Here is a 13,280-nt window from a genome sequence, read left to right on the forward strand (position 1 = left end):
TCAAAAAATAACTTCAAAGAACCTCCTGAGTCTGAAGGTTAATGCTTTTGGTGGCCTGGGCTGCCCGCCCGCTATTACACTCCTAGCTTCCTGACAGTTAAATTAAGTTGATCACTGGGCGAGTCACTGCGGGAGGTTGTAGAATACAGTATCTTTCCTCCAAGAGGAAATGTGACAATCTCTCTAGGTGATTTAGATGCCACTGTGGTTGGAAGCAGGATGGACCCGATGATTTTCAGAGGGCCTCGTGGGGCTGCCTGGGGTGCTACCCCTCACTCACTCTCCCTCCCCGAGTCTGCTGGGACACATCTTCCTCTCCTCTGAAATGGGTTCTAGCTCCTCTGGGAGACCCCCCACCTCCCCACCCCTGGTCTGAGACCATCCGTCCCCTTCCTGTGGCCCTTGGCTCACCTCCCTCTGCTTGCTAATTGAGCCAGAAGCCTGAGCCCCGGGTTGGGAGAAGGGCTGGAGGAAGGGGCCATCGTCCAGAGACCCTCTCCCCTTCCTTCTCCCTTCTTTCTCTCTCCCCAGACATTCCTGTTTTCTCTCTCCCCAGACATTCCCGTTCCCCCCATGTTCCCGAAGTCTGCAGGGGGAAAAAAACCCAGGATTCCAGCTAAATATAAACCTGGCTGTTCCAGTTTTCAAATAGAACAAAAGCAATGGGGCGTTAAGTGGATTTTTTTTATATAAATAAAGAGAGGGGAAGGAGGAAGAATATTTTTTGAGGTATTTTATAAGCCGCCTTGTGAGAAGCCGGAAGAGCCTTAGTTGGAGGGCGGTGCGGTGGGAAGGAGAAGAAGTGCTAAAGGATTTCTTTCTCATGTTTGCAGAGCTTCGTCTCCGCCACTTGTCTGCTGTGTGACCTTGGGCAAGTCACTTCACTTTTCTGTGCCTCAGTTAACTCATCTGTAAAATGGGGATTAAGACTGTGAGCCCCAGGTAAAACAGGAACTGTATCCAACCCGATTTGCTTGTATCCATTCCAGTGCTTAGTATAGTGCCTGATACATAGTAAGCACTTAACAAATACCACAGTTATTATTATCATTTCGGGGCTAGGAAGGGAAGGAGGGAGAGACTGCTCATGATGGTAGGGTCTGAGAGTCAGAGGTACCGGGCTTTACTGAGGAGGGGGAACGGGATGAGAGGAGCCTCCATGGGCCTAGCAGGTGGGGAATATTGTTATATTTTACTCTCCCAAGCATTTAGTACAGTGCTGTGCACACAGTAAGCGGTCAATAAGTACAATTGGGTGGATGCCTGTTTTCTTTGTATTGATGTCTGTCTCTCCCCTCTAGATTGTGAGCCCATAGTGGGCAGGGATTGCCTCTCTTTATTGCTGAATTATACTTTCCAAGTGCTTAGTACAGTGCTCTGCACACATTAATCAATAAATATGATTGAATGAATGAATGGTAGGTACCCCAACCTCCCCTGCTCCCAGATATCTGCTCTCCCTCTTACTTAGACTGTGCATCCTATGTGGGGCAGGGACTATGTCCGACCTGATTAGCTTGTATCTACCGGCAGCACTTAGCACAGTGCTTGGCCCATAGTAACAAGTACTTCGATGATGATGATGAAGATGATGATCATGAGCTAGACGGTAACCTCGTTGCGGACAGGGAACGTGTCTACTCACTCAGTTGTACCGTAACGATGATGGTACTTGTTTAAATGCTTACTATGGGCCAAACACTGTGGTGGATACAAGGTAATTAGGGGCCGAGGTTCTGTGGGCATAGAGAGCACTGTGGAGGCTGGGGGGCTCGAGGGAGGGGCAGAAGATAATAATAATATTGGTATTTGTTAAGTGCTTACTCTGTGCCAAGCACTGTTTTAAGCACTGGCATAGATAGAAGCCGGGATTAGAATCCATGACCTCTGACTCCCAAGCCCAGGCTCTTTCCACTAAGCCAGACTGCTTCTCAGGGTAGAAGCAGGCAGCCAAGGTGGATACAAGGTCATCAGGTTGTCCCCCATGGGATTCACAGTCTTCATCTCCATTTTACAGATGAGGTCACTGAGACCCAGACAAGTGAAGTGATTTGCCCAAGGTCCCATGGCTGACAAGCGGCAGAGGCAGGATTAGAACCCACATCCTCTGACTCCCAAGCCTGGGCTCTTGCCACTAGGCCTTGCTGCTTCTCAAGTGCTAATGGCGCTATTAAGTGCACACAGTTAACCGTTAAGCTCTTAACAGCACAGAACACTGTACTAAGCCCTTGGGAGAGTATAATAGAATTATAGACATGATCCATACTCTTAAGGACTTGACAATTTAGCTAAGTGCTTAATACAGTGCTCTGCACGCACTAAGCACTCAATAAATACGATTGAATGAATGAATGAATGAATGAATGAATGAATGAATGAATGAATGAATGGGGAGAGACAGGTAGAGAAGGGAGAAGCCGCATCACCAAGGTGGCCTAATGGATAGCATGGGCCTGGGAGTCAGAAGGACCTGGATTCTAATCTCGATTCTGTCACTCATGTGCTGAGCGACCTTGGACAAGTCACTTAACTTCTCTGTGCCTCAGTTACCTCATTGGTAAAATGGGGATTAAGACCGCCTGCCCCATATGGGACATGGACTGTGTTCAACCTGATTAGCAAGCTTCAACCCCAGCTCTCAGTACAGTGTCCGGCGCACAGTAAGCGCTTAAGAAAAAGCATAAAAAAAAATATCAGCGCGGCCTAGTGAAAAGAGGACCAGCCTGTGAATCAGAGAACCCGAATACGAATTCTGGTGCCAGCATTTGACTGCTCTGTGACTTTGGGCAAGTCATTTGATTTCTCTGTGCCTCAGAGAAATGTAAAATGAGGATTAATTGCCTGTTCTCCCTCTCCCTCCCTGTGAGTCCCGTGTGGGAAAGGAACTGTGTCTGACCTGCTTATCTTGTATCTGCACCAGTAATTGATAAAGCGGTTGGTCCATAGTAAGGGCTTACCAAATACCCCGATCATTATTATTATTAGACTCAAATAAATTACAAATAGGGGAACCAACTGAGTTCAAGATTAAGCCCATATATACAACAATGTTGAGGGAATCAGAAGTTGAACCTAAAGGCTTAGGGAGTATAGAATCAAGTGAATGGGGGATGCAGAAGGGGGGGAAATAGGATTGGAAGATGAGAGATTTAGTCGGGGAAGACTTTCTGGAGTAGACATCAAGTCAATAGGGCTTTGAAGCTGGGGAGAGTAGTGGTCTGTTGGATGTGAAAGAGGGTGTTGTTTAGGGCAGGAAGGAGGGAATGAGCAAGGGGCCGATGGTGAGAGAGATGAGAGGGAGGCACAGTGAGTAGGCTGGCGTTAGAGAAGCAAAGTGTACCGGCTGGGTTGGAGTAGGAGAGGAGCAAAGATACGCAGTGGGGAGAGAGCTGTAGGAGTGCCTAAAAACCAAAGGTCAGGAGTTCCTGCTTAATGTGCAGATGGATGGGCAACCACTGGAGGTTTTTGAAGAGCGGAGAGAAGTGTGCAGAACAATGATTTCGAAGAATGATTCAGGCAGCCGAGTTGGAAGAATGGACTGGAGAAGGGAAGGCCGGAGGCAGGGAGGTCAAAAAAGGAGGCCGATGTAGTAATCATGACATGATATAACAAGCGCTCGGGCCAGTGGTGGCAGTTTGGATGGAGAGGAGTGGGCAGTTTCTAGAGATGTTGTGATGATAGAACCAACCGTGCATGAAAACATGAAAAACCATGGCCACTACTCCCTTCCACCCACCAGCTAGTTCACTGTAGTCGTGGAGGTCCCACGATGGGGACCCAGCCATCCCTGACAAAAGGGATCTTTGCCCCTGTGAGGAAGCTATGGATTCTTATCCTAAACATGACTTGTCGGTCTAAACCTCATGTAATTGGGGCTTTACAAGACTCCAGAGGGGTCCTCTTGGATCCTAGCAGCTGAAATCTTCCAGGAAGCCTGTTGTTAGGTGGGGATTGTCTGTGTTGCCGAATTGTACTTTCCAAGCGCTTAGTACAGTGCTCTGCACATAGTAAGAGCTCAATAAATATGATTAAATGAACTAGGAATAACAAAAGAGGGTGAAGGAGCTGTAGCCTAGGATCAGGCAGAAAGCAAGATGCCAGCCCATTGTTGGTTCCACCATCTTCTCTCTCTTTCGCTCTCTCGCTCTCTCCTCCTCCTCCTCTGCTGCAGTCTCAGGAAAATGGAGGGGAAAACTCAAAAATCAGTCAAAAATTTACTAAGCGCTTACTATGTGCAGAGCACAGTACTAAGCATTTGGGAGAGTACAATGCAATGACACACAAACACATTTCCTGTGCACAATGAACTTGCAGTCTAGAGCAGTCAGGAGACAGACATTAATATAAATAAATAAATTACTGATATGGACATAAGTGATGTTTGGCTGGGAGAGGGTGAGAAAAAGAGAGCAAGTCAGGATGATGCAAAAGGGAGTGGGAGAAGAGGAAAGGAGGGCTTAGTCAGGGAAGGCCTCAGGTAGGCGATGTGCCTTCAGTAAGGCTTTGAAGAAGGGGAGAGTCACTGTCTGTTGGATATGAGGAGGGAGGACGTTCCAGTCCAGAGAGAGCATGCCCAGGGAGTTGAAGGGTGTGCTTTGGAACACATGAACAGAATGTGTGCTTGGTGAAACGTGCTTAGTTGGAATACATGACCGCAACCACTTAAAGGGTTTGAATTTATTAGACTACTGTGCAGTAAATGATACTTTCCTGTTTCCTCCCTAAATCCCAAAGCATTTAACAGTGAGTTAGTTAATAGTCTCCTGAGCAATATTTGATATCTTCAGTTTATTAATTCAGAAATAATGGACTGTCACATGTCCTCAACCTAAGTTCTGTATTGTAACTTCTACCTTAGAAGAGGAGGGAATACAGAAGGTCTAGTGTCCAGTGGCTGTGGCTAGGTGGGTTTCATTTGACCTAACTGTACATATCCAACTTCTCAGGCCTAAGACACCGCTCTCAAGGCTTTAGATTCATACTTTTAAGGACAGTTAGTGAATTGTTCAATTCCACTTCTTAAATATTTGCATTTTGATCTTATCTTTTAGGGACATTTAAACAAAATGCATCACTGAAATTTTCAACACACAGCAAAGCTAGAGCATTCAGAAATCATTGCGTCCACGCAACTGATGATGGTACTGTGATTCAGAGCCACATATTTCTGTACAAATGCAATCTTCTTAGTCGAGCTTAGCCCTGAAAATTGGGCCTCTCAGGGATCCTACCTTCTTCCCCTTCTTTTACTTTATCTTGAGCAGAATGAATGGAGTTCTCTTCACTAATAAAGGCAAGTGAGAGGAGGTGTATCCAGAAAGCTACTGGAAGGAGGGATAATATGGGAACTGTGCACTACCCAGTGACTGACACTTCAGTTATTAATATAATAATAATGGTATTTGTTAGGCACTTACTTTGTGCCAGGCACTGTACTAAGCATTGGGGCAAATTGGGTTGGACACAGTCCCTGTCCCACATGGAGCTCACAGTCTCAATCCCCATTTTACAGATGAGGTAACTGAGACCCAGAGAAGTGAAGTGGCTTGCCCAAGGTCACACAGCAGACAAGTGGTGGAGGCGGGATTAGAACCCACGTCCTCTGACTCCCAAACGCTGCCTCTTGCCACTAAGCCATGCAGCTTTCACCCACCCCGCTTTGGTCATATGTGCCTCATGCTGGGTCTTCATTTAGATCATAAAATCATTTAACACACATTTCTACTGAGATACCTAGGCGCCGGGAAGATGAATTAGATTTGACCTGCAGTGTGCTTTGAGCTCCTTGGAAAAAAGTGCTTTATAATTACAGTATTAGTTTAATGTCAGTGTTATTAATTATTCATGGCTAGGTTAAATAAATAACCAGAGGCGAAGCTTCTACAGCTCATTTTGGACTCAGGGCCAAGAGCTCATCTGTCTCCGGTCAAAGAATCCTGAAGTCGAGTTTAAATGCTACCCTATCCTGGTCGTGCCATCCTTCCAGCTTCCTCAGAACTCACCATTTCTCTCTTTCTTTATTTACTTGCATCTATTATTTACACCTATATTCTTCTCTTAGGAGAAGCAGAATGGCTCAGGGGAAAGAGCTCGGGCCTGGGAGTCAGAGGACCTGTGTTCTAGTCCTGGCTCTATCAATGTCTGCTGTGTACTCTTGGGTAAATCTCACCTTCTCTGGGCCTCAGTTTCCCCATTTGTAAAAGGGGCATTCAATGCCTGCTCTCCCTCCTATTTAGAGTGCAAACTCCATGCGGGACAGGGACTGTGTCTGACCTAATTCATACGCCCTAGTTCTTGACCTATAGTAAATCCTTAACAAATACAATAATTATTATTTCTCTTAACCAAAACTTATTGATCAGCTGATGTCTACTCAGTTGTAAAATGGGGGTTCAATGCCTGTTCTCCAACCTACTGGGACTGTGAGCCCATGTGGGACAGGGACTGCATCTGACCTAATTCACACACCCCATTGCTTGACCAATAGTACGCGCTTAATGAAAACGATAATTATTATTATTACTCAACCAAGATATATTGATCAATTGATGTCTACACCTCTCCCCTTAGATCAAAAGCTCTTTGAGGGCAGGGATTGCTTTCTTTCAATCTCTTTTGTGTCTTTCTTAAGCACTCTGTCCAGAGTTGTGTGTCCAGAAGGGGTTCAGTCAGGGTTACCGAGTCGCTATTGAGACCGATATTGATACAGGTAGCACTGCATTAGGGCAGATCATTGTTGGCTGTCGGCACCTGACCAGAGTCCTAATCAGGGAATGTGATCCTGGAGATCTGGTGCAGCTTCATTAGATCTAGGGCACTGTTCCATTTTGTATTTTGCTTTTTATGGAATTTGTTAAGCCTTTACTATCTGCCAGGCACTGTACTAAACACTGGGATAGTCACAAGATGATCAGGTTGGATCCAATCCATGTCCCAAGTGGGGCTCGTAGTCTTAATCCCCATTTTACAGGTGAGATGACTGAGGCACAGAGAAGTGAAGTGACTTGCCCAAGGTCACACGGCAAAGAGCCTGGAATTCTGAGTCAGTGAGAAAGGGCACAGACCTGGGAGTCAGAGGACCATTCATTCAATCATATTTATTGAGGGCTTCCTGGGTGCAGAGCACTGTATTAAGCACTTGGGAGAGTATGACAGTAAACTGACACATTCCCTGTTCACAAGAGCTTACAGTCTAGAGGAGCGGCATGATGTAGTGAATAGAGCACGGGCCTGGGAGTCAGAAAGTGACCGAAAAGGAGCTCATAGTCTAGAGGGCAAGTTTACTGTCTAGAGGACCCACGTTCTAATCCCGGCTCTGCCACTTTTCTGCCGTGTGACCTTGGGCAAGCACTTCTCCACTCCGGGACTCAGTTACCTCATCTGTCAAATGGGGATTAGGACTGTGAGCTCCTTGTGGGACAGGGACTGGGTCCAACCTGATCATCTTGCATCTACCCCAGGACTGTGGACCAGTACTCGGCACACAGTAAGGGTTTAACAAATACCATTAAAAAAAATAGTCAGCAAATGATGACTGTATAGGGAAGAGAACAGGCCACGTCTCCATCCTATTTGGTGCTCCCCAGGTGACCGCTGAATGAGTTGTTACATTTCATGTGGCTTCGGAAGATACCATGGATAGCAACTGTCCCTAATGTCAACTCCGGGCAGCGATATCACCATGGTTACTTAAGGGATGGTCCCCTGTGTCTTCAGCAGCCGCGATCTCCCCCCGTAAATGACGGAGCAAACAGGGACAAGGTCTCCCTCTGCGACTTGTCTCTGACACCGAGCTGAGCGGATCAATTTGTTCCATTTGTTTCATCTCCCGAAACAGCAATTCTTGCCTGTTACATAATCCGCTCTTCGTGCCTCCCCGGTTTGTCCTGTCCTCCCGAGGGATCGGCAGATGGTGCCAAGGCAGAGCCCGGCTCGCCCGCCTCGGCTCCCGAGGACGAGAGCTGAGCGGTGCCTCTCCTCGTGGCGGGGTCGCTCGCTTGGCATTCTGCTCCCCCGTCTCGGTCGGCTCTTTAGTATTCAGCGGCGCCACTCAGCCTCTCGTCTCACGCTCTGAGCCCAAGATTAATCTGAGGGTGGGCAACGAAGATAAAGGAGAAGAGGAAAGCCGGATGGGAAGGAGGAAGAATTTGCAGGGTCTCTACAAATAGCTTCCTTGCTCTTTGGAGTGTAGCACCCAGGGGGAGGGGGTTCTGAGCCCCACAAACTTTGTTCAATCATATTTATTGAGCGCTTACTATGTGCAAAACGCTGTACTAAGTGCTTGGGAGAGTCTTGTCTTGACTTATGCTGTCGAGCTGACACCTCTCTCCCAGAACGCCCCACCTCCATCTGTAGTCATTCTGGTAGTGGATCTGTAGGGTTTTTTTTGGAAAAATATAGAAGCGGTTTACCATTGCCTCCTTCCACGCAGTAAACTTGAGTCTCTGCCCTCGACTCTCTCCCGTGCTTTTGCTGCCCAGCACAGGGGAGTTTTGCCTTGTAGCAGATGGCCTGCTGCTTGCTAGTCACTGGCCAAGCTACGAATGGAATGGACAGGCCTCTGCTTGACTCTCCCTCCCATAGGCGAGACCGGTAGAGGACTGGAAACTCTCCAGGTGCCATCCTGAGAGGGGACTTGGGAGAGTACGATACAACAATAAACGGACGCATTTCCTGTCCATGACAAGCTTACAGTCTAGAGGGAAAGTCTGCACAGAGATTCATTATTTGACCCCAAGGGGTTGCTTACTTTCTCACTGCTGGGTTTCTGTGCCACAGTTCTGGGCAGGATGGTGTGGTGGAGACAATTTAGTGCAGGTGTTTCTTGCCCAGGTCTTTTGGAAAGGTCTCCCTGACTTACTCCCTTTATTCACCCCTTCCTGCTCCCCAGTCCCACAGCACTTATGTCCATATCTGTCATTTATTTATTTCTATCCAAGTCTGTCTCCCCTTCTAGACTGTAAGTTCATTGTGGGCAGGGAATGTGTCTCTTCTATTGTTATGCCATACACTTCCAAGTACTTAGTACAGTGCTCTGCATACAGTAAGTGCTCAAAAAATACAATTAACTCACTGGCTCTCTCCAAAGCAGCAGAGTAGCTGAGAAGCAGCATGGCCTAGTGGATAGACCATGGGCCTGAGGTTAGAAGGACCTTGGGTTCTAATCCCACCTCTGCCGCTTTTTGCTGTGTCACCTTGGGTAGTAATAATTATGGTATTTAATAATGTTGGTATTTATTAAGCACTTACTATGTGCAGAGCACTGTTCTAAGCACTGGGGTAGATACAGGGTAATCAGGTTGTCCCACGTGAGGCTCACAGTTAATCCCCATTTTACAGATGAGGTAACTGAGGCCCAGAGAAGTGAAGTGACTTGCCCACAGTCACCCAGCTGACAAGTGGCAGAGTCGGGATTCGAACCCATGACCTCTGACTCCCAGGCCCGGGCTCTTTCCACTGAGCCACATATTTGTTAAGTGCTTGTAGATACAAGGTAATCAGGTTATCCCACTTGGGGCTCACAGACTTAACCCCATTTTACAGATGAGGTCACTGAGGTATAGAGAAATGAAGTGATTTACCCAAGGACACACAGTAGACAGATAGTAATGTTGGTATTTGTTAAGCGCTTACTATGTGCCGAGCACTGTTCTAAGCGCTGGGGTAGACACAGGGGAATCGGGTTGTCCCACGTGGGGCTCACAGTCTTCATCTCCATTTTACAGATGAGGTAACTGAGGCACCGAGAAGCTAAGTGACTTGCCCAAAGTCACACAGCTGACAAATGGCCGAGCCGGGATTTGAACCCATGACCTCTGACTCCAAAGCCCATTACAGCCCACTTCCTCTGGCTCCCAACCCGTGCTCTTGCCACTAGGCCATCTCTGTACCTCAGTTTCCTCATCTGTAAATGGGGAGTAAGACTGTGAACCCCATGTGGGACATGAACTGTGTCCAACCTGATTATTATATATCTATCTCAGCACTTAGTTCAGTCCTTGGCCCATAGTAAGCACTTAACAAATATCATAAAAAAAAGAGTGAGTCAGACCCCTGCAGAAATGACTGTCCTTTATTAATTGTGGTATCTGTTAAGCACTTACTATGTGCCAAGCACTGGAGGAGATATGAGACAATCAGGTTTCACATGGGTCTCACAGACTAAGTAGAAGAGAGAAGGGGTTTTTGAATCCCCATTTTGCAGATGATGGAACTGAAGTACTGAAAAGGTAAGTGATTTGCCCAAGATAACACAACAGGTAGGTGATGGAACCAGAATTAGAAACCAGGTCTTCTGACCCCCAGGCCCGAGCTCTTTCCTCTTAGTGTGTGCGGTCTTAGAGGACTGGGATTCGCCTATAGGCTAGTGATGTCCCGCTTGTACCCAGAAGTGCTTCCGGGAATTCAGACAAGATTATTCAAAATTGGCCTTCCCAGTCATTAGCCATCCTAGAAGTCTAATTCCCTTCTCTCCCAGAAACTTCTAGGAGACAATATCCTGCTTTTGGCCATGGATGTTTCCATTCATTCATTCAATTGTATTTATTGACTATTTACTGTGTGCAGAGCACTGTATTAAGCGCTTGGGAGAGGACAGCCTAACAATTAACAGACCCATTCCCTGCCCACGACGAGCTTACAGTCTAGAGGACGGTTTCCAGTGGAGTAGAGGATCTTTGGTCCTGTTGTCTGATGAGAGGACTCTGAGGGAGGTTTTTACAGCATTTCCATGGTTCTTTCTCCAGGCTTCCAGCAGTGTGAGGTTCCTTTGTTGAAGCCGATTTCTGGCAGTGTAGCTCCCTGTTGGTTTGCTCAGGGTAGTGGCAGGCAGAACTCCAATAGCCACAGATGTGACTACCCAGCTCTGAGGCCGCATTGCTGGCCGACTCTAATTCTGGTTGAAGCCTGCAGTCGATTAACCACAGGGCCTTCTTGTCTGTGGCAGGTAATAAACTGTCTGTGGCCTAGGGATAGATAGATTGATTGATGGATGGATGGATAATAATAATAATTGTGGTATTTGTTAAGTGCTCACTATGTACCAGGCACTGGTAGTGCTAGGGTGGGGAATATAAGCCATATGGGTTGGACACAATCCCTGTCCCACATGGGGCTCACAGTCTTAATCCCCATTTTACAGATGAGGTAACTGAGGCACAGAGAAGTGAAGTAACTCGCCCAAGGTCACAAAGCAGACAAGTGGCAGAGCTGGGATTAGATTCCCGGTCACTCAGGATTCAAATGACAGGCCATCCTTGCAGAATCAGTGACCACTCTTTTCTACCTGGACAGAACTCAGTGGCTCCATTTAGCTAAATCTCAAGAAGATTTTTTTATTTTTAATTATCGGTCATTAAAAATGACTTTCCCATCACTGTAGACAGCACCACCATCCTCCCTGTCTCATAAGCCTGTAACCTTGGCATTTTCCTCTTCTCATCGCTTTTCTATGACCCATATAGTCCATCTGTCCCCAAATCCTGTCCGTTCAACCTTCACAAAATTGCTAAAACCCAGCCTTTCCCCTCCATCCGAACTGCTGCCACATTAATCCGAGCACCTCTCTTATTCTGCCTGGATTGCCACATCAGCCTCCTAGCTGACCTCCCTGCCTCCTGTCTCTCCCCACTCCAGCCCCTACTTCACTCTGCTGCCTGGATCATTTTTCTACAGAAACATTCAGTCCTTGTTTCCCCACTCCTCAAGAGCTTCCAGGGCTGCCTATCCATCTCCCCATCAAACAGGGTCTCCTTACTATCAGCTTTAAAGCCCTCAAACACTCTGCTGCCTCTTCCTTTACCTCTCTGATGTCCTGCTACAACCCAGCCCTCACACTTCACTCCTCTATTACCCATGTACTCACTGTACCTCGAACTCATCTATCTCCCCACTGTCCTCTTATCCACGTCCTGCCTCTGGCCCGAATCACCCTACCTCCTCATATCTGACAGACATGACTCTCTCCCCCTTCAAACACCTTTCGAAGGCACATCTCCTCTGAGGACTTTTCTGACTAAGCCCTCATTTCCTCTTCTCCCACTCCCTTTTGCATTGCCCTTACACTTGGATTTGCTCTGCACACAGTAAGTGCTCAATAAATGCGATTGAATGAATGAATGAATTCACCCTTCAGCCCCAAAACACTTATGTGCATATCTGTATTTTATTTATTTATAATGATGTGTGTCTCCCCGTCTAGACCATAAACTCACTGTAGGCAGGGAATATGTCTAGCGAATATATTCTGTCTTCCTCTCCCAAGTGCTTAGTACGGTGCTTTGCACATGGTAAGAGCTTAATTAATATGTTTGACTGATTGAGTTTCCTCTGGGGTGTTAGACACAGAATCTGTGAAGGTTTCGTGAGCAGTCGTGACCTACTGGAGAAGCAACATAGCCTAGTGGAAAGAACATGGGCCTGGGTGCCGGGGACCTGGATTCTAATCCCGGCTTTGCCACTCACCTGCATGAGACTTCAGGCAAGTCGCTTAACTTCTCTGTGCCACAGTTTCCTCAACTGTAAAATGAGGATTAAATATTTGTTCTCCTTCCCCATAGACTATGAGCCCCACGTGGGCCCAGATCAAGCTGTGTGTGATCTGATTGTTTTGCAGAGTGGCTCAGTGGAAAGAGCACAGGCTTGGGGGTCAGAGGCCGTGGGTTTGAATCCAAGTTCTGGCACTTGCCAGCTGGGTGACTTTGGGCAAGTTACTTCACTTCCCGTGCCTCGGTTGCCTCATCTGTAAAATGGGGGTTAAGACTGTGAGCCCCACGTGGGGACAACCTCATTTCCTTGTATCTTCCCTAGTGCTTAGAACAGTGCTTGGCACATAGTAAGCACTTAACAAATATCATCTTTATCCAGTACTTAGATGAGTGCTTGGCAAATACTATCATTATTATTATTGTATCCACCCCCTGCTTAACACAATAATTGGTAGTCAGTAAATGCTTTGGACAGGATCTCCAAACTGAAGCCAATTGGCTTGGAAGCCTGAGGGTGGAAAATAATGACCCCTCAAGAACAAAAAGAAGGAGCAGTGGTGGCCTGGTGGAAAGAGCATGGGGCTGGGACTCAGGGGACTTGAGTTCTAATTCTGGCTCTGCCAGTTACCCATTGTGCAAGTCACTTAACTTCTCTGTGTCTCAGTTTCCTCATCTGTAAGATGAAGATTCAGTGCCTGTTCTCCCTTCTGCTTTGACTTTGAGCTCTGTGTGGGACAGGGTCTGTGTCCAACCTGATTACCTTGTAGAGAAGCAGCGTGGCTCAGTGGAAAGAGC

This window comes from Ornithorhynchus anatinus, chromosome 2 (genome assembly GCF_004115215.2).
Source record: "Ornithorhynchus anatinus isolate Pmale09 chromosome 2, mOrnAna1.pri.v4, whole genome shotgun sequence".
NCBI lineage: Eukaryota > Metazoa > Chordata > Mammalia > Monotremata > Ornithorhynchidae > Ornithorhynchus > Ornithorhynchus anatinus.